At 33.6% G+C, this 22,404-nt stretch overlaps 1 long non-coding RNA gene and 1 pseudogene across 1 annotated transcript in view; both read left to right on the top strand.

The window, feature by feature from the left end:
* Positions 1 to 22,404, top strand: part of LOC148948087 (uncharacterized) — a 43,662-nt gene that overhangs the window by 9,639 nt on the left and 11,619 nt on the right. The window lies entirely within an intron of this gene.
* LOC148948088 (uncharacterized) lies at positions 17,090 to 18,148 on the top strand (annotated as a pseudogene).

Below are 22,404 nucleotides of genomic sequence, written 5' to 3'. Positions count from 1 at the left end.
CTTTGATGTGTATTCAAACTTGAAGGTTGAGAAAAGGCCTTGTTACATTCATGACACTTAAACAGCTTCTCACCAGTGTGTAGTCTTTGATGAGAACTCAAACTAAAATTTTGCGAAAAACGCTTCTCACAACATCACACTTAAACGGTTTCTCACTGGTATGCATTCTTTGGTGCTTGTTTAAATGCTGCATTCGAAACAATAACTTGTCACATACCCCACATATATATGTTTTTTTCTCTTTATGAGTACTTTGATTTCTTTCCATTTTTCAAGACTTTTTACTTTGCAGGCACCTTTTCAAACCAGTTTTCTGATTTTCGAAGCCTTTTCCTTCAGATTCTGATGCACATGCATTTGAGAAACCATTCGAAGACGGATTCTTTGAAACAACTAGTGAAGTATTTCCCTGTAAGTGTATTCCAGACACGTGTGGGGAAAAGTGATCTAAAATTTAAAAGTCTATAGAGTTATAAAAACAACAAAAAACGAATAAAATAAAATATAAAAACTCACTAAACCGAAAACAAAAAATAAATCTTTCAATTTGTTTCAAAAGTCTAAAATAAAAACAGTAAAAAATTACTTTTACGAGTTTTAACAGCTAATTTCGTCTTCAATCCCTCTTCTCTCCCTCGTGATGATAATTACATAAGTTTTGGAAATTATTTATTCTGAAACAATAAAACAGTGAAAAAGAAACCCCAAACGAACAGAAATTAAATTGTGATGTAAAGAAAACCATATGGGAAGGATAGGAAATATTAAAACATATATAATAGGCATATTTGTTTAGCAATTTATTTCTTTTTTAATTTTCCGTCGCTGAACAATTTGTGAAACAGCTAACCTAATTTTAAAAACACAAATGTTCAACACGTTTCTCTCTGAGTTCAATTTTTTCTAATTAATAAAGAAAACCCTTGTGTGGTTTTGTTAATTTTCATAGCGTATATATCCTCTTCAACACCTCGCTCTTTACGCTAAAGTTTTTAGTACTTTAGAAAAAAGCTTCTTATTGTTCCAATTAAACAAACATAGTGTTTTAAAGCCCTTCTTAAAGAATTGGGGAGAAATTAAAACTTTAGCGTAAATATCGAAGTGTTGAGGAGGGGGCAACCACCTTTATATACGTAATAATTTCTGTTTGTTTCAAGTTTTAATGTTGCTCTTTAATTCCAGTTGAATATTTGTTTTTAAAATTTAATTTCTGATCTTTTTTTAAATAGTCCCAGGAAATCTGAAACAACCTCCACGGAAAAATACCCTCTCCACGGATATAATATCTAGACAATTCAATCCCGGAGAAAATTTACCCAGGCAATTACCTTTAACAACTGTTATGGACAATTACCCTTAACAACTGTTAAGGGCAATTACCCTTAACAACGCGTAAAACTGAGACAGAAAAGAGAAAGCAAAAAACATAAAAAACAATTCTATAGGAAGTCTGGAAAATTCTCCCAGTGTATAATTTTCCGTGACAAGTTCACCCCCTCGAACCTTATCTCCCCATGAAGTTCCCCCTGTGAAAAAAATCACAGTAGATAATTCGTCTTCCCACCCTAAAATGTATGCATGCGTCCCAACACCACACACTATGCGTAAACATTAGACAACTGTTATAAATTAAATATAATTCCCCTTGGTCTGTAGAGGGGGGGGCAGGTTATATCCAAAGCCATAGTCATTGGACCTTTCAACTGTGATGGACAAAATTAAAAAAAAAATTAATTTTTTAAAATTTATAAAATGTTATATTAAGCGTTCGGGGAAAAAGGGGTGGGTCGGAGCCTAGTAAGTTGCCATCTAATTTTTTGGTCACCGAAAAAGGGCACAATAAATTTTGATTACCGTTTGAAGACTTCTCATTATAATTATAAACTCACGTGACCAGAGACAACTTTTCCGTCTATAATATAGAAAATCGACCTTTTTCTTTAAGAAAATTGGATCTCATTTCATTATTTGCCATAAAGTCACTTTGCATTTGCTGACGATGACAAGAAAAGCAGGAACTTTTTCAAACCATTTCGTTAGCTGCGAAGGAGTAAACTTTAAGATATTAGCGGAAAGAGCGAGGGTCAAGGAAGGGACATATAGGATATTCTCAATATGACTTTCTAGGACCAATGGGTCAATAAGATCATCCCTGGGAAGAAAAAAAAACAAATAAACAAATACACACGCATTCATGATCTTCCTTCTACCAAAAATACAAATTCCACATTTTGCAGACAGAAGCTTGAAACCGCAACAATAGGGTTCTCTGATACGGTGAATCTGATGATGGGATTTTCCTTAAGATCTTCTGACTATTAGGGGGTGTTTTTCCCTTTTTTCGAAAATAAAACAATTTCTATAGAAAATTTTCGTAACCATTGTTGGGTATGACTATATTTAATAAATATTATGTATTTGAAATACATTAAATCCGATTCTTTTGATGTGTCATTGGTACCAAAATCACATTTTTTTAGAGTCTCTTTTACTATTGAGCTAGGTTGCTCCTTACTAACAGTTCTTAACCACAAACTGCTTGGTAATAAAACTTACCAAACTATTTTCAAGTGAAAACAAAAAATTTTCATGAAAGGCTAGAAAATGGTTTGGCAAACACCTGCACAGAATCTTAAGATTAAGTCCCTTTGTCCTATTTTTGTCCTATAAAATAATACCCAATACATTTCAATTAACAAAAAAAACAATGTTTGAGATGTACCTTCATTGTAAACACATATTGATTTCTGAGTATTGTCCTCAAATTTAAATGGTCCTGAAAGGCTTGTTAAATTAACTAAGAAACCATCTTTACGTTTTGGAGAAAAGATATTTCTAGGATAATGAAAGGAATTCTTGCTGTCACCTTATAAAGCATTTCCAAATCCTACAACAAAATTTTAATTAAAAAGACATACAAACATTTTGCAGTAAGACTTAATAAACAAATGTGACAGTTTTTTCATTTTAGTTAAGTGTAAAAATGTAAACATACAGACATTATATGTATACATAAAATCAGATATATATGCAGATTTTTCTCAAAATTTTTTTTTAAAAATCTAATTTTCATAAAGAAGCAAAACCAGAAACATTCAAAGCAAATTCACAAACACAGAACAAATTAAAACTTGAAATCCATAACATAGAAAGAGTTGTTGGATTAAATTGGGGCAATGGATTTAAGTTATGACCCTGGGTTATACAAGGTTTTATAGAAGGGATGGTAGCATAAACTTTAGAAAGGGCTCATTCGATTGTAAATAAGAATATCTAGTTCTATTTTTGAAAGTCAAAAGTAAAATGATAGCAACTAGCCCCCTCCCCAGCCAATCTTTTTTTCCCCAAACCAGTTTGATCAATTTTTTAGATTGTCATTTTATACAAAATAAATCAAAGATCATATAGTAACATCTCTGGGGTTTATACAGCCACCCAGAACCCGGGGGCATCTGAGGTTTTTATGGAAGGAATGATGGTATAACTTCATCGGGGGCTCATTCTATTGGGGATTGAATGTTTTTTTTCCCTTTTTAAGAATCAAAAGGGACCGGAGGGCAACCAGCCCTCTTGCCTTCTAACTTCAAATCCGTCCGATCAAATTTTCGAGATAGCCATTTTGTTAAAATAATGGGGACCTAAGCCCCTAAGACCACACAAACCTATTACGGGCTTAGGGTCTTAGAAAGGTTCATACTACCAAATGAATTAAGTGGTAATTACACATGTTTCATTAATAATTCTTTGTAGCTCTTTACAAAATATGGCATATCAAACATCCAGCCAGAATTTTCGAAAATATTGGATTCTAAATTGCGACCAGCAGTTATAACTTTCAGTCTTGGGAGTTCAAAGTTCTGCTGTGGTCTCTTCTTGAAGAGATGCACTGTACAAGTCGAATAAATGTTTTGGTAGTTGGGGTCTTCCAAGCTTTTAGTACTTTTGCTTCAGTTTTCCCTGTGCTTGTGCACAGTAAACAAGCCGATGTTTCACTGATGAAACGATGAAACGGTGAAGATTAAACGCTGACCGTAAATCACCTTGAGACCGGCATTTATGCCCGGTTCGGTCAATAAGATCCAACCGGTCTTATTGAAACTAAATATGCTACATTTCTTATTGAACTAAATATGCTACATTTCTTATTGAAACTAAATATGCTACAAATTGAAACTAAATATGCTACATTTCAGGATATTCTAAGATAAAACTGATGATAAAAACTTTTAGTAGAAACAAATAAACTGATGAAAACTTCTTTTTTGAATTAATTAGGAAAAAACATGGAATTCAAGTTGTTCCTTTCAAAATCCTCTACAAGTCTATGTTAAAATTATTTAACTTGTGTGTATTGTTTTCTTACACAAGTTGAAATATAATTTGCAAGAAAAAGCCAAATTTAGTCAGGCCAGTAAAAAAATAGCAAATTCAGGTTATGTTGGATCAGGGAAACAGATAGAAACCAAAATCGATGCCTTTATGCGTCTGTTATCGCCAGACAAGCTAAAGATATATAACATGTAAGAGATAGCCGGGAAGTTTTCTATACCGTTCCCCCTAAATAAATAGTGAAAAACAATGACAATAAAACTTTGGACATTTCGGTTGTAAATTTAGGGACACCGTCATCAGGAAATATCCGGTATTTTTTTTCATTGAAGATTAAACGCTGACCGTAAATCACCTTGAGACCGGCATTTATGCCCGGTTCGGTCAATAATACCCGGTTCCGTCTAAAAATCCTTCTTATTGTTCCAATTAGAAAATCGTGTCCCATAAATCCTTCTTAAAGAATTGGAACAAAGTTAACACTTTAGCGTAAAGAGCGAGGTGTTGAGGAGGAGGCAACCCCTTTCATATTAGTAATCTCTGTTCGTTTTAAGTTTTAATGTTGCTCCTTACTTCCCGTTGAAATGAACTTGTTTTTTTAATGTTTAATTTCTGATCGTTTTTTAAATAGCCCCAGGAAATTTGGCCTCACCTCCACGGAGAAGTACCCTCCCCACGAATATATCCTCTAGACAATTCAATCCCGGTGAAAATTTACCCAAACAATTACCCTTAACAATTCCACACGTAAAATTGAGACGGAAAAGAGAAAGGAAGAAAAAAATGTGAAAGAATTCTGGCAAATTCCCCCAGTTTAAAAATTTTCCATGGAAAATTCTCCCCCAATAACATTCCCTCCCCGTTGATAGTTTCCCCAGGAAAAAAAAAAAAAAACAGAAGAAAATTTAACCCCTAAAGTGCATACAGGCTTCCAACCGAAAAAAACTCTGTGTAAAAAATGGGCAAATTTTATAACTTAAAGACCTTTCCCCAGGGGATGTGGGGGAGGGGGGTCATGGGACATAAAAAGGTATAGTTATTGGGACTTTCAACTATGATAAATAAAAAAGCTATCTAAAGAAAATTCGGACGGTTTTTGGGGGAAAAGAGTAGGGAGGAGGCCTAGCTGCCCTCCAATCTTTTCCGTCACTTAAAAAGGACACTAGAACTTCAATTTAAATGAGCCTTTTCATTATATTATAGGATCACTGGGCCGATACGATTACCCCTGGGAGAAAAACTACAACTAAGAAAAAAAGAACAAATAAACACGCATCGATGATCTTTCTTTTGGCAAAAATTTAAAATTCCACATTTTTCCAGATAGACACTTGAAACCTCAACAATAGGGTTCTCAGATACACTGAATCTGATTGTCTAATTTTCATTACTATAACTTTCAAGGGATGTTTCATCCTTTTTTCGAAAATAAGGAAAATTTTCTCAAAAACCACTTTCAAGTCAAAATTTTTAGATTTTCATGAAAGACTAGAAAAACGGTTTAGCAAATACCGGCAAATTGGAATAAAACAAACTTCCATCTTAAGATTAAGCCCTTTTGTCCTATTTTTGTTCAATAGAAAATTATCCAATACATTTCAGTCAACAAAAATACAATGTTTCAGATGTACCTTCATTGTTATAAAATTTGGATTCCTGAGTGTGGCAATCAAATTTAAATGGCCTTGAAATGCTAGGTAAATTAAAAAAAGGAACATCTTCACGTTTTGGTAACAAAAGATGGTTTGGAAAATAAAAGGACTTCTCGCTGTCACATGATAAAGCATCTTCAACTTCTAAAACAAATTTAAATTAAACAGACATAGAATTATTTAACAGTAAAGTTCACCAAGCATATCTGACAGTCTTTTCTTTTTAGTTACGTGCAAAAATGTAAATATACAAACATTATATGTACACATATAATGATATGTATGTGCATGTTTGTTCACAAATCGTTTTTAAAATCCAATTTTTACAAAGCAAAAGAAAACCAGAGAGAGAGAGAATGAGAGAGAGAGAGAAAGAGAGAGATAGAGAGAGAGAGAGAAATAAAGAGAGTGAGAGAGAGAGAGAGAGAGAGAGAGAGAGAGAGAGAGAGAGAGAGAGAGAGAGAGAGAGAGAGAGAGAGAGAGAGAGAGAGAGAGAGAGAGAGAGACAGACAGAGAGATAGAGATAGAGAGTAGAAAAAGATAGAAATATTTTATGAACTAAAAATTACGCTTACATGATACTTCAACAATCATTGGGGAAACACATTGGGTTGTATATGATGGTTATTTCCATCCTTATATAATAATAATATATATTCACATTTCACTTATGAATTCAATCGCAAAAAAAAAAAATTAACAACTTCCCAGAAGGTAGCGGTTTGAACCCACTCTAAAACTGAATAAAATTACCTGCCCCCTTTATACACTCCGGGAGAGAATTCCACAGCTGTGTTCCTACAAAAAGCAGAAATAAAGATCCTCGTTGAGTTAGACTTAAAAATTTCCCAAAAGCACTCCGGCGAATAACGATTCAAACATTGATAAACAAAAACAGTTACTTGATAATCTCTTAACTTAAAAACGTTTAGAATTTTCATTTTAGCGAAGCAACTCAAAGTGCTATTTTTAAATCTCACATATCCCTCTAAGACACGAACAAATTTATTTTGTAAAATTTGGACTCTTTTAAAACTTGACACAAAGAACTAGTCCACAGTAAACAACCATAAGAAAGATACGAATTGATAAGAGAATGATAGAGGATCATTAGAGCTCTTGGTGGAAGCTCATTCCTTAGCCTTCTTATAAGATCCAATCCTCTTGCCACCTTTGCTGCTATTGCATCATAGTGTTGTTTCCAACTCAAATTGTAATCAAGATAAATTCTAAGCGTTTAACACCATAAGCTTTAATTAAGAATTCGCCATTCAGATAAATTTTATCATTTAAAATAAAGGGAACACCAATTCTAATTGAAATCTGCTTTGATAGAAATATTTCGTTCATCATACCAGCACAGAGAAGATAGACAGAAAAATTCTCAACCATATTACTTGAAAGCTTTATTCATGGTTTTGATGCTTTATATTAAACACTACGAAGTATAGGCGTATTATAGACATCTCATTATGTTTTTCCAAGAGGGTATATCTAGCTGTTCTTACTTTTAGGACTTAAAGAATGTGAAAATAAATCTAAAATTAGATAAAAAAAATATATTATGCAATAGCATTTTATTTATCAATTAAAAATTAATCAAAATTAAGTAATTACCTACTAAAGCAATTCAATTTCCAAATCTGAAGTGAAACTCAAGCAATTTACGAAATGTTTCTAGAAAAAAAGTCTTTTAATATAGGCTATACTAAAATGCAACATTTGCCTAAAACATTACTGAGAAACGAATCGATTGTTCAATCAAGAATGACAATCTTCCTGGGAGCCACTTATGCCAAGGTCTAAGTTTGTCTTAGATTATTTTTTTACCCAAATATTGTTTCATCATCTTACCAATATTATCATGAAATCAATTTCACCCTTCCACTAAAACTCTTTAAGTACATTTGAAGGTGATATTTTGATGTAAAACAAAACAAAAATATTCCTATTCAATAAGTTTTCTATATATCATGGTTACAGTGACAGCTGTAACCTAAGAATGAGCAAATCACGAACCTTTCCCATGTAAAAGTATAAAAATACATTTTTTTTAGTTTAGTCCAAAAGCCAAATTGTTTTATTCAAATAGTTATTCAGAGGGTCAAAGACCTTCTCGCATTTATCCTACTCGCCATATTGTGAGTGATTAGAAAAGTTATTGACATTCTGAGCTTTATTCAAAAAGATGGGGGAATGTTAAAATGCTTCAATTTGCATTCTTTTAGTTTTCGGTTTAGTTTCGGTTTTGGGTATATTTGTGAGCCACACGTATCCCAAGTACACAATAATTTATTTCAGAACAAGCTGATATAAACTTTTTGCGGGTAAGGGGTTTGTAAAAATTTTGAAAATGGCAACTGAATGTTGTACACAAACACCAGAGGTTATTTATGCTCGTTTCTAGCTTTAGTGCCACTTGTTGGTACCTCTATATTCGTGTTTCACATTTAAAGTATAATTTAACAGGGGTTTCTAGGGAGTTTTTTTTGCAACTATAGATGCATAATAGAACCATTGAAAAGAGAAGCTCTGAACTTCTAAATACCGAAAGGAGCAAAAATAAAAATCCGTATTATCCTCTGTTTGCACCTGCTGTAATCTATGGAAAAATTTTGTATTCTTAAAAATCAATCCGTTTTCCACAAAACACAATATGTCGTAACTGTGGGTTATACCAAGAGCTGTCATTTACATCATCCTCCACTTCTCACATCTTCATGTGACCTTTGGGGTAGTTGTTTGTGCCTCGCAATATACCTTCCAAATTCATGTTTCTGTTCGAAAATTGTGGAGATTTCAATGCAATTTGACCAACAGCAACCTCCAAAAAATCACCTTTGCAAGCTACTCTTTCCTCAAGAAAATGGAGGACCCCATAACGAATACATAAAGTCCTCAATGGCCCCAATGACTTTTATTAAAACTTGGGTCATTTACTACATCTTTATATTTTTGTACTGGGTTCTACAGCAGAGTTTGCTAGTGTCGAAGATTACGATGATGTTGTTCTTCTAACGTATTATTCCTTACTACGTATTTTTCATTTTTGATTCGTTCCAATTCTTGCAGTCACTTGTCAACTAATAGCATACTTCTTTGTTCTTCACTTTCATATTTGATGCTTTCTGATATTCGCTTTTGTGTGTCTGCTGATCGCTCATTTTTTTTCTTCATTTTGTTTTTGACAAGTTGTGATTCTCGCTGTTGCTTATAATTCTCACTGCCAATTATCTTCTAATGGCATATTCCCTTGTCTTCCCTGTCATGTATCTTAAAAACAGGTCTACATAGGTGACGAAAGATATGGAAAAAGTTCGAAAAGCACCAGTAGTAAAACTAGACAAAATTTAAAGACTATTGCAGGACAACTTTTGTTTTGACGGCTTTACTTTAAGAAAAAGTATTTTTACATGTAAAAATTAGCAAAACAGTAACAAACGTAGCTAAGCATAACTTGCTGTAGGAAGTATCAATTGTTTTTGAGGTAACATTAAGACTGTAAAAGAAAGGATATCTAATTCCTTAGCCTTCTTGTAAGATTCAATCCTTTTGCCAATTTTGCTGCTATTGCATCAGAGTGTTGTTTCCAACTCAAATTACAGTCAAGATAAATCCTAAACTTTGAACACTATAAGCTTGATTAAAGAATACCCCATACGGACAAATTTTATTATTTAAAATAATGAGAGTACCAATTCTAATAGAAATCTTCTCTGATTGGAATATTTCGTTTATCTTACCAGCACAGAGAAGATTGACCAAATATTTATCAACGTGATTATTTAATTGTCTCACCAAACCTAAAAATTAAAGCTAAAAAATTAAATTTTAATGTGTTTTCCATCACAAAGAAGTCACTTTATCACCCTCAGCTCTTAATCGTTAGTTTAAAGTGCATATAAAGTTACATTTTTTTCTTAAGCCCACTTAATGAGAAAGAAGAAAAAAAAGGAATAATTATTTTCTAGAACAAAGTAGCTTTTTTTTTATTCTGACAAACAAAAATAGCTGTAAAACTTACCGTTTTTAATGAAACAATCCTCAGAAAGTGTGATGGAATCGGCAATTTTCAGAATGTGGGACAAGTTCATGAAAGATTTTGGAATGGAGCTAATGCAAACTATGAGAATTAAACTACTTCATCAAAACCTGAATACAACACAGATTTCAGTCTGGAGGGTCCTAAAATTCAAAATATATTAGGATACTGACTATTAACTCCAGCAGAGCAAATTTAATCTTGTTACAGTTGAAAGAAAATGATAAACTCCTTCAACAGTTAAAATCATTACCAATCTGATTATTATTTTTTTAGAGGGTGCAAACATTCAAAAACTGTCTTTTTGATGGAACTATTTTTAAAGAGCAGTTGTTGATTTTAATTTATAATAAACTTTCACAGTAAAAAAGTAAAATATAGCTGTCAGCTTATTCTGTTAGTAGGCTAAATTTTCCAATCCAAAAAACTTAGAAAAATTGGTTTAATTCCAGAAATGAAAGCTAAATTCGTGGTTTTAATGCTTTATATTAAACACTACAAAGTGTAGGCCTATTATGTACAGCCATTATGTTTTTCCAAGAGGGTATATCTAGCTGTTCTTACTTTTAGGACTTAAAGAATGTGAAAATAGCCCTAAAATTAGTAAAAAAAAATATATTTTGCAATAGCATTTTATTTTACAATTAAAAAGTTAATCAAAAATTAAGTAATTACCTACTAAAGCATTTTAACTTCCAAATCTGAAGTGAAGCTCAAGCAATTTACGAAATATTTCTAGAAAAATAAGTCCTTTAATATAGGCTATACTAAAATGCAACATTTGCCTACGATAAATTTATTTAAAATTAGTCAAAAAATAAGTGAGAAACAAATCGATTGTTTAACTAAGGATGACAATCTTCCTGGGAGCCACTTATGCCAAGGTCTAAATTTGTCTTAAATTATTTTTTTTTACCCAAATGTTGTTTCATTATCTTAACAATATTATGCGGAAATCAATTTCACCCATCCAAAAAACCTCTTTAAGTACATTTGAAGGTGATATTTTCATGTAAAACAAAACAAAAATATCCCTATTGAATATGATTTCTATATATCATGGTAACAGTGATAGCTTTGACCTAATAAGGAGCAAACTCAACCAAAAGTAAAAAAATACATCCTTTTTAGTTTAGTCCAAAAGTCAATTTTGTTTTATTCAAATAGTTACTCACAGGGTCAGAGACCTTCCGTCATTTATCCTATCCGCCTTATTGTGAGTGATTTGAAAATTTATTTATATTCTGAGCTTGGGAATGCTAAAATTCTTCATTTTGCATTCTTTAATTTTCGGTTTAGTTTCGGTTTTGGGTTTATCAGACAGCTCTGCAAGAAAGTATAATGGCAAAGAAAAATTAAAATGCTTTCTAGTCATAGCTCTCCTCAGACTATGAAAATACATCAGAGAGAAATGCCCTGTAAATAACATAGGATCCTTAGATAACTCATATTAAAAAAAAAGAAAGAAGAAAGGTAGTTAGTTCCTTTGCATAAGAAGAAAGGACCTACAAAACAAAACTAAATTGAGATAACTCCACAAAAAATCACTTAAATGGCAAGAAAAAATTAAAATGCTTACTACTCAAAGCTGACCTCAGATTAAGAAGAGGCAGCAGAAATGACCTGTAAACAATATAGGATCCTCAGATAGCTTACAATGATACTTTCCTCCCTTCGTCCAGGAAACAAAATCAGACAACATGTCTGAGACACAAATAAACCGATTTTGAACTTAGGACGGACATATGATCGGTTCAGACCCCTCGCTAAATGATATGTGAATAATCACAAGTTAAAAATATGCAATGTGCCTAAATGTTTGAAGCTTGGAAGTGAGAGGGGATGGGCTTAGGCACAAGTGCCCTTTAGATACATACAACAAATTCTGTGTAATCTCCTGATATCAATAATGTGTAAAAATGCAAAAGTTGGAGCTCTTGTCCAGGCTATTGCATTTAGGTATGTAGTTAAAAGTGTGTAGCCTCTGAAAGTATCTTATTTAGCCTCTGATTTATAATTAGGAGGTTCAGAAAACCTTGCATTTCAACCATTGTGCATGTACATTATGTTTTGTTTTAGATCCAGTAACATTGCAAACTTAAATATTTTTACAGGCAATGCTTTAGTAAGCAGTCATTTGTCTATGATGCATTATTCTTTAAATATTCCTATCTGCCTCTACCCCTTCGAATTAAGGGATGTTCTTACAGGCTTTGGAGATGGTGTCTTCTATTCAAATGACATATAATAAAATGAGGAGTTAGTCTAAGATGGTGATTTTTTGTTTGTTTAACCATAAATAAATATTTCGGCTCTATATTCATAGGTTGTCCTCAGCAAAGCACATAAATGAGAAGCAAGTAAGTAAAGATGTAAGGAACGACAAAGCAAAGAAGTAAGGAGCAACTAAGCAAAGAAGTAAGGAGAAACTAAGCAAAGAAGGAGCAACTAAGCCAAGAAGTAAGGAGCAACTAAGCAAAGAAGGAGAAACTAAGCAAAGAAGTAAGGAACAACTAAGCAAAGAAGGAGCAGCTAAGCCAAGAAGTAAGGAGCAACTAAGCAAAGAAGGAGCAGCTAAGCCAAGAAGGATCAACTAAGCAAAGAAGTAAGGAGCAAATAAGTAAAAAGTAAGAAGTAACTAAGCAAATAAATAAGGAGCAACTTGGCCAAATATCAACCGAAACTCTAAAAGGTGGAATTGATAATAATCATTACATAAAAAGTATTGGCATTTTATGCTGAGTTCAAAGATACAAAATTCATTAAGTCAAATGTCACTCATCAAAAGCTACAAGTATGCAGACTCATCGAGTATGGGGGGAGGGTCTCCTCTCTAATGTTGTTGGCCACTCAGTAAATACAAAATGAGTTGGTTAAACTAAGATTTTTCTGATTCTGCCAAGATTTTTTGTTTGGTTAAATAAAAACAACAAAAATACTGACAGGTCATCTACAGAAATCTTGAGCATGGTTGGTGAACACAGCAGTTTTGCTGACTCCTGTCATTATTCTATAGATAGCATCAAAGTTTTCCATTTGGTTAAATAAAAAATATAAAAATACTGAAATGAAATATAATGAATTCTCAATCTGGGTAGGTAAATGCAGGTTTTTTTGTGACTTCATGGATAGTGCCAAAATTTTTCATTTGGTTAAATAAAGAACATGAAAATAATGACATTACGTGTAATGTAATCTTGATCTTGGTTGGTAAACATAGCAGTTCTACCAACATTTTACAGTGATTTTACAGACAGCACCACAACTTTTCATTTGGTTAAATAAAGAACACAATACTGACAAGACATCTTCACCTATTCTCTTGAACCAGAAAACCTCATTTGGTAGAAAATAGTGCCAATTACTTGCAACGCGTTAAGGTCACAGTCACGCTTTCTGACAGGCTATGTGTTTACTAGGTTAAGAACTGTGGGTGGTAAAGAAAGCAATGCCTATCCAAGGCAACGGCATTACAGTTTAAAACTCCCAAATTACATGTGTCTGATGATTGATGAAATGCAAATGGTCAGATTAATGAAAGAGAAAACCAAGTAAAATGAAGTGTTGGGCTGCATGAATATGTTTAACAAAGATTATTGTAAATGAATCAATGCTGTTTTCCCAAAAACAACAGGCCTAAATGGATTTTAGCTGCTGAGCAGGCTGTTGGCAATCCATTTGCCAAATAAACAACCAAAAGAATCAAATTGGCTGCACATTACTTCTGAAAAAAATCGGGAGGTCTTAGAAAAGGAAGGCACAAGCAGAGGTGCTTATGTTTCAATGCTATGAAATACAAGCAACATGGCTGTTTTTTGACAAGGTGTCAATGAACACATTACAAACAACAAAAGTACGAAGAACAACAGGGAAATCTTTTTGTAAGACAGTGGAGCTAATTTGAATGAATATTTCGGCCCTATGTCCAAGGGCCGTCCTCATCAAGACAAAAATATATATAAGAAAAAATATTCAAAACAACATGGTATCAATAAAAACCAAAAAACCAAAAAAGTGGAAATTTTTTTTTTTCAAAACAGTCCAAGAATTAATAATTCAGCTAAGTTCAACAATGACTTATAAAAATTAAGGTAAAATAAGACTATTAACTGAAATAAATGAAAACTAAATGAAAAACACGTTATTATTGCTAATCCAGCTTTTTTGGCAGCTAAACTCACAGGTCTGTTTGTCACCGGGTCTGTGTTATTGTCTCTCGGTTTTTTTAAATATTTTGTAAGATCATTTTTAATTAAATTTGTGTAAAGAGCATTTAGTGTATATTCCCCCAAGTCCCTATTTAAGGAAATATTATTATTAATCTTAAGTCTGATTTCAATTGATTCTCGGACTACCTGCTTTATGCCCAGGTCACTGCTAATAAGGGCAGATTCATCAAAAAGTATATTGTGGGTAGGATTTTCAAAAATATGGCTGCCTAATGCAGAATCAGAAGAAACAGTGGAAATATTAGAATTTAAGGCTTTGACAATATCATTTTTATGTTGTTGTATGCGCTTTTCTAAATTCTGGTGTGTTCTACCTATATAATATTTGCCACAATCGCATGGTATTTGATAGACCCCTCTTTGGCGAGTAACTGGGGTTTTATCTTTACCAGAATTTAGAAAATTTATGATTCTAAAATTATTTGTGAATACTACATGCAGATTATTTTTTGTGCAAACTTTTTTAAGATTTGTAGAATCATAAATTTTCTAAATTCTGGTAAAGATAAAACCCCAGTTACTCGCCAAAGAGGGGTCTATCAAATACCATGCGATTGTGGCAAATATTATATAGGTAGAACACACCAGAATTTAGAAAAGCGCATACAACAACATAAAAATGATATTGTCAAAGCCTTAAATTCTAATATTTCCACTGTTTCATCTGATTCTGCATTAGGCAGCCATATTTTTGAAAATCCTACCCACAATATACTTTTTGATGAATCTGCCCTTATTATCAATGACCTGGGTATAAAGCAGCTAGTCCGAGACTCAATCGACATTATACTTAAGATTAATAATAATATTTCCTTAAATAGGGACCGGTGGGAATATACACTAAATGCTCTATACACAAATTTAATTAAAAATGATATTACAAAATATTTAAAAAACCGATAGACAATAACACAGAACCGGTCACAAAAAGACCTTTGAGGTTAGCTGCCAAAAAAGCTGGATTAGCAATAAGAACGTGTTTTTAATTTATTTTTCTTTCACTTCATTGAATCGTCTTATTTTACCTTACTTTTTATCAGTCCTGGTTGAACTTCGCTGAAGTAATGATGCTTGGACTGTTTTGAAAAAAGAAAAAGAAAAAAGAAAAAAAAAAAAAAAAATTTCCACTTTTTTGGTTTTTTGGTTTTTATTGATCCCATGTTGTTGTGTGTCTTTTTTGTTATATATATTTTTGTGTTTATGAGGACGGCCCTTGGACATAGGGCCGAAATATTCATTCAAATTATCTCCACTGTCTTACAAAAAGATTTCCCTGTTGTTCTTCGTACTTTTGTTGTTTGTTATGGAAAGGCAGTGTGGTCTTCGTCTCTATTTTCGTCTTGCTTATGGGGAGCAATTGACCAATGATATCTGTTACTTTATTAATTTAGGCAAAAAACATGCTATTATCATTAACCAGCAGAAATTCTTGGAATCTTGCAAAATTGAAAATCTTATTCCCAAGTCTTTAAGATTCAGATTACACTTAAATACCCGGAAAGAAGAGCAATTTGCTCACACACTACAATTTAAAACATTAGCACACATCATTATAGACAAAAAACAAAAAAGATATATTATTTCCTCTGAAAGGAAATCCTTAAAAAAAAATTTATTTGAAAATTTGTCCTCTGTTGATTTTAGCCATGTTGCTAGGTTGGAAAGAAATTTGTTTAGCCATGATTTCCGCTTATCAAATGAACGACTTATTAAGAAATTGGAAAACCTCAGATATGAATTTTCGAGAAATAACCCTACTTACACTCCAAGATTCACTCCTGGACCGGCTGTTGTTAATCTATCCTCTAGAACGCTTGAACCAAAGGAAATTCAAATTCTCGAAAAAGGTCCAAAATTCTCTTTTCTTCCCAGACATGTCCCTGCGGCAGATTTAATTTCCTCTCTAGAATTCTCTGTGCACAAATTTTATGCATCTATACCCAACCCAGATGAAGTTAGGGCTAGTCTTATAGATACCCTTTACAACAATCAAAAAAAGATTAATTTTCCCGCCAATAAAAAACCAGATAATTTGTATGACCTAAAAATACTATCTAATCTCCGTAAAGATTCATCCATTATTATATGTAAAGCAGATAAAAGCAATTCTCTGGTTGTCATGGATACGACAGATTACGATACAAAAATTTATTCTCATTTGAATTACGAGACAACATATAGAACTACAACCCACGATCATACTGATCAATTTGCAAACAAAATTATAAATGAATTAAAAAGTTTAAAACAAAATGGTAAAATTACTCCGCAGCTATACAATAAATTCTTCCCTCGTGGTAGCTTTTGCCCAAAGTTTTATGGCCTACCAAAATTACATAAGCAAGGCATTCCTTTAAGGCCCATAGTAGCTTGTACGAAAGCCCCCACATCCAATATTGGGAAATGGTTATGTACAGCCTTTAAACCTTTGCTTTACTCTCAAAAATCATATATATGTAATTCGGTAGATTTAGTTGAAAAACTAAAAAACGTAAATATCTCAGAAAATACAATTATAAGTAGCTTTGACATTGTTTCAATGTATACAAATATTGATGTCACAGCATCTGAACAGTTATTAGAAAAAAAATAAAAGAAAATTATCACTGAATATAAGCTTCGACAGCATGAATAGATTGTGATGTTTTAATGACCTTTGTTAAAATTTGTAACAAATACTCAATGTATTTCCAATTCAGTAATTCTTTTTACCAGCAAATTAATGGTTTAGCGATGGGTGCTCCCTCTCCGGGTTACTGGCGAATATTTATGTGGAACATATTGAAAATTGGGCTTTAGATTCGTATTTTTTTAAACATATTTTTTGGGGACGGTACATGGATGATGTAATTTCACTTTGGAACTATGGGGAAAATGAGCTTAAAGGTTTTTTAGATCACCTTAATACATATGATAGAAATTTACAGTTTACTTTAGAAATCGAAATCGCAAATAAAATCCCATTCATAGATGTGTTAGTTATTCGTATCTTTGATAAACTTAATTTTACTATTTATATAAAACCAACACAAAATAATAGATATTTGAATTTTACTTCAAACCACCCCCCCAAAGTGAAAAGAGCAGTCGTGATATCCCTCGGCGATCGCGCCCTAAATATTTGGTCTGTTTCCCACATCACAGCAGAATTAAACTTTATCAAGGACTTACTTTTTGGAAATGGATATCGTATGACATTTATTAATAGTGTAATTAATTGTAGACTGAAAAGACATGCCCGTAAAATTAATGGTAGTTTACCAAGTGAGATGTCTGACAAGCCCTTAAATATAATCTACCTCCCCTATATCCCAAAAATCACTACAAATCTTAAAAAAGTTTGCACAAAAAATAATCTGCATGTAGTATTCACAAATAATTTTAGAATCATAAATTTTCTAAATTCTGGTAAAGATAAAACCCCAGTTACTCGCCAAAGAGGGGTCTATCAAATACCATGCGATTGTGGCAAATATTATATAGGTAGAACACACCAGAATTTAGAAAAGCGCATACAACAACATAAAAATGATATTGTCAAAGCCTTAAATTCTAATATTTCCACTGTTTCTGCTGATTCTGCATTAGGCAGCCATATTTTTGAAAATCCTACCCACAATATACTTTTTGATGAATCTGCCCTTATTAGCAATGACCTGGGCATAAAGCAGGTAGTCCGAGAATCAATTGAAATTAGACTTAAGATTAATAATAATATTTCCTTAAATAGGGACCTGGGGGAATATACACTAAATGCTCTTTACACAAATTTAATTAAAAATGATCTTACAAAATATTAAAAAAAACCGATAGACAATAACACAGAACCGGTCACAAAAAGACCTTTGAGGTTAGCTGCCAAAAAAGCTGGATTAGCAATAAGAACGTGTTTTTAATTTATTTTTATTTCACTTCATTTAATCGTATTATTTTACCTTACTTTTTATCAGTCCTGGTTTAACTTCGCTTATGTAATGATGCTTGGACTGTTTTGAAAAAAAAAAAAAAAAATTTACACTTTTTTGGTTTTTTTGTTTTTATTTATACCATGTTGTTGTGTGTATTTTTTATTATATATATTTTTTTCTTGATGAGGACGGCCCTTGGACATAGGGCCGAAATATTCATTCAAATTAGCTCCACTGTCTTACAAAAAGATTTCCCTGTTGTTCTTCGTACTTTTGTTGTTTGTGATGGAAAGGCAGTGTGGTCTTCGTCGCTATTTTTAATGAACACATTGGAGATAAACTGGGAAGGCAAGCATGCTAAATTTGATTCAAAGCTTATAGAAAGAATCTCTTTTCACAGCACACCTGCAGCAAAACATCCATTGTCCAAAAAATATTTGAAATCATACAGGAACTGTACATTCATAGACAACGCAATCGCGCTACCTAAGTATAGAACGATGCTGGCACAATGTATTATTTATTATTTTTTTCCTTTGGAACAGGGCACTTTGTATCAAAGAATTTGTCGTAGAAAACTTTGAAAAGGATTCATTGAATTGGAAATTGGAGTGGTTTGTGCCCTTTTTAATAGTTGAAAGTAATTGGAAGGCAACTAACACCCCTTCCATGCCCACCTGTTCCCGAAATACATCCAATGAAAATTTTGAGATAACCATTTTGTTCAGCGTGGTTGATTTCCAGATGAAAATTATGTTTTTGAGGAGGACACTCCCCTGCAACCCTCAGGGCAAGGGTTGTAAGTTATGGCCTGGGGACATATGTGATTTTCATAGCAAGTGTTGTCGCAGAGACTTCAAAACAGGTTCATTCGATTATAAATTCAAAGGGCTAGTTCTCTTTTTATTAGTCGAATGTGATTGGAGGGCAACTAACCCCCCTTTCACGCCCACCTCTTCCCCAAACATAGTTGCAAGTTCTGGAAATTAGGTCTTTCAGGATGACAACCCCCCCCCCCACAGCCCTTACGGCAAGGGTTGTAAGTTACGCCCCAGGGCATATAAGGTTTTTGTAGAACGCGTTGTCATAGAAACTTAAAAAGGGCTCATTCGTTGGTAAATTTAAATGGCTAGTGCCCTTTTTAACAGTCAAAAGTGATTTGAAGGCAACTAACACCCCTTCCATGCAAACCATTTCCCCAAACACCTCTAATCAAAATTTTGAGATAGCCGTTTCGTTCCGCGCAGTTTAAACTTAAGGAGATTATACTTTTGAATAGGACACTCCTCTCACAGTCTTCAGGGCAAGGGTTATAAGCTATGGCCTGGGGGCATATAAGGTTTTTATTGAAATCTTTGTGGTAGAAACTTGAAAAGGGCTAATTCGATTGGAAATTCAAAGGGCTGGTGCTCTTTTTAATATTCAAAAGTGATTTGAGGGCAACTAACCCCCCTCTCACGCCCATGTTTTCCCCAAACACATACAATCAAAATTTTTGGATAGCCATTTTATTAAACGTAGTTGAAAGTTTTGGAAATTAGGTCTTTAAGGATGACAACCCCACCCTCACAGCCCTCAGGGGGAGGGTTGTCACACCATTTCCCCAAACACATCCAATCAAAATTTTGAAATAGCCATTTCGTTCCGTGCAGTTTAAAGTTAAGGGGATTGTACCTTTGAGCAGGACACTCCCCCCACAGTCTTCAGGGCAAGGGTTATAAGCTATGGCCTGAGGGCATATAAGGTTTTTATTGAAATCTTTGTTGTAGAAACTTGAAAAGGGGCTAATTCGATTGGAAATTCAAAGGGCTAGTGCCCTTTTTAATAACCAAAAGTGATTTGAGGGCAACTGACCCCCCTCTCACGCCCATCTTTTCCTCAAACACATAAAATCAAAATTTTTCGATAGCCATTTTATTCAACGTAGTTAAAGGTTTTGGAAATTAGGTCTTTAAGGAGGATAACCCCACGCCAACAGCCCTCGGGGGGAGGATTGTAAGTTATACCCTGGGGGCATATAAGGTTTTTATAGAAAGCAATGTTGTAGAAACTTCAAAAAGAGCTCATTTGATTTGAAATTGAAAGGGCTAGTACCCTTTTTAATAGTTGAAAGTGATTGAAGGGAACTAACACCCTCTCATGCTCACCATTTTCCCAAACACATCCAATCAAAATTTTGAGATATTCATTTTGTTCAACATATTTGAAAGTTCTGGAAATTAGGTCTTTTATGATGATAACCCCCTCTGACCCCTCAGTGCAAGGTTTGTAAGTTATGCCCTGGGGGCATATAAGGTCTATATAGAAAGTTGTTGTAGAAATTTCAAAAAGGGCTCATTGGATTGGAAATTGCCCTTTTTTATAGTCAAAAGTGAATGGAGATTAATTAACCACCCTCTCACGCCCACCATTTCCCCAAAAACCTTTAATCAAAGTTTATAGATAGCCATGTTGTTCAACATAGTTGAAAGTTCTGAAAATTATGCATTTAACGATGATAAACCCCCAGAGCCCCCAGGGCAAAGGTTGTAAGTTATGCCCTGGGGGTATATAAGGTTTTTATAGATAGAGTTGTTTTAAAAACTTCAAAAGGGGCTCATTCAATTGGAAATTGAGAGGGCTAGTGCCCTTTTTAATTGTTAAAAGTGATTGGAGGGTAACTAACCCCTCTCTCACGCCCACCATTTTCCCAAAAACATCCATTCAAAATTTTCAGATAGCCATTTTGTTCAATGTAGTAGAAAGTTCTGGAAAATGGGTCTTTGAGGATGACAACCCCCCCAGCACTCAGGGTAAGGGTTGTAAGTTAAGCCCTGGGTAAGGTTTTTATTGAAAGCGTTGTTGTAGAAACTTTAAAAGTGCTCATTGGATTGGAATTGAAAGGGCTAGTGCCTTTTTTAATAGTTGTAAGTGATTGGAGAGTGACTAACGCCCCTCTCATGCCCAACATTTCCCCAAACACATCCAATCAAAATTTTGAGATAGCCATTTTGTTTAACGTAGTTGTAAGTTCAGGAAATTAGGTCTTAGAGGATGACAACCACCCTAACAGCCATTAGGGTAAAGTTTGTAATTTATGCCCTGGGGGCATATAAGGTGTTTATAGAAAGCGTTGTTGTAGAAACTCAGAAAAGGCTCATTCAATTGGAAATCAAAAGGCCCAGTGCCCTTTTTAATGGTCAAAAGCTTGACATTTTTACAGTAAAGATCAATGTGGCTATAATGTATTATTTTTTGTTGTTATTGTTTAGACCAGGGCACTTAGTATCAAAGGATTTGTTGTAGGAACTTCAAAAAGGGCTCATTCAATTGAAAATTAAAAGGGCTGATGCCCTTTTCAATAGTCAAAAGTGATTGAAAGGCAACTAATCCTCCTCCCACGCCCACCCTCCCATTTGCCCAATAGTTTTAAAAAAAAAATGTTGCCTTAAGATTAAATCAAAATCCACTATTTTAAGGCTAATTCCCAATAAGGCATCTCAGCAGTATCCCAAGAAGGACTGAGGGTATTATGTTCAAACTTTTGGGGCTACTTCTTCTCTTAAAATTTATTCCAAATTAAAATAGCGTAAGTGTATCCAAGCTATCAAAGGAAGTAAACAAATTTTTTTTGTGAATGGTATCAAGTTTTCCATTTCAGGTCAACTAGAGGAGGTATGAAACTAAATTAATCCCTACTACTTGTATCCAGATTTTTAAAAGGGTACATGTTGTTACAAATTGCTGAAAATTTTTCTCTAGCATATAAATAGCAGGCCAAACTATAAAGTCTTAAAAAAAAACAATTTTAACTATTATTTTCTTTTTCCCTGACAAGACTATGTCAATATATTATGAGAGGAGATTGAGTAGCCTGAGCTTACCATCTCTGCAATTAAGAAGGGACAGAATGGACCTTGTGAACACTTTCTGCATCATAAAGGGTATTAACCATGTGTCTTGGGAAGATTTCTTTGAGCTTGGTCATTATCAATCTATGCGGCAGAACTCTTTAAAATTGTACCAGCCAAGGGTATAAAGGAAAGTTGGATAGAGTTCCTTTGTAAATCGTTCAGTATAATCATGGAACACATTGCCCGACCGAGTAGTTCTGGTGAATGATGTTGCGGCTTTCAAAACAGCATTACTTGAGACCTCTTTTTATGAAAGGCAATACCTAGGACCATGAAGTGTATATATATATATATATATATTTATTTATGCCCGCTTACAATGGAGAAATGAAAAAAAAAAGAAAAAAAAAA

Source organism: Artemia sp. Qi Xiang Cuo, chromosome 10, assembly GCF_049724085.1.
Source record: "Artemia sp. Qi Xiang Cuo chromosome 10, ASM4972408v1, whole genome shotgun sequence".
NCBI classification, from domain to species: Eukaryota; Metazoa; Arthropoda; class Branchiopoda; order Anostraca; family Artemiidae; genus Artemia; species Artemia sp. Qi Xiang Cuo.
The sequence above is the reverse complement of the archived record's forward strand: the minus strand, read 5'-3'. Positions and strand labels throughout refer to the sequence as shown.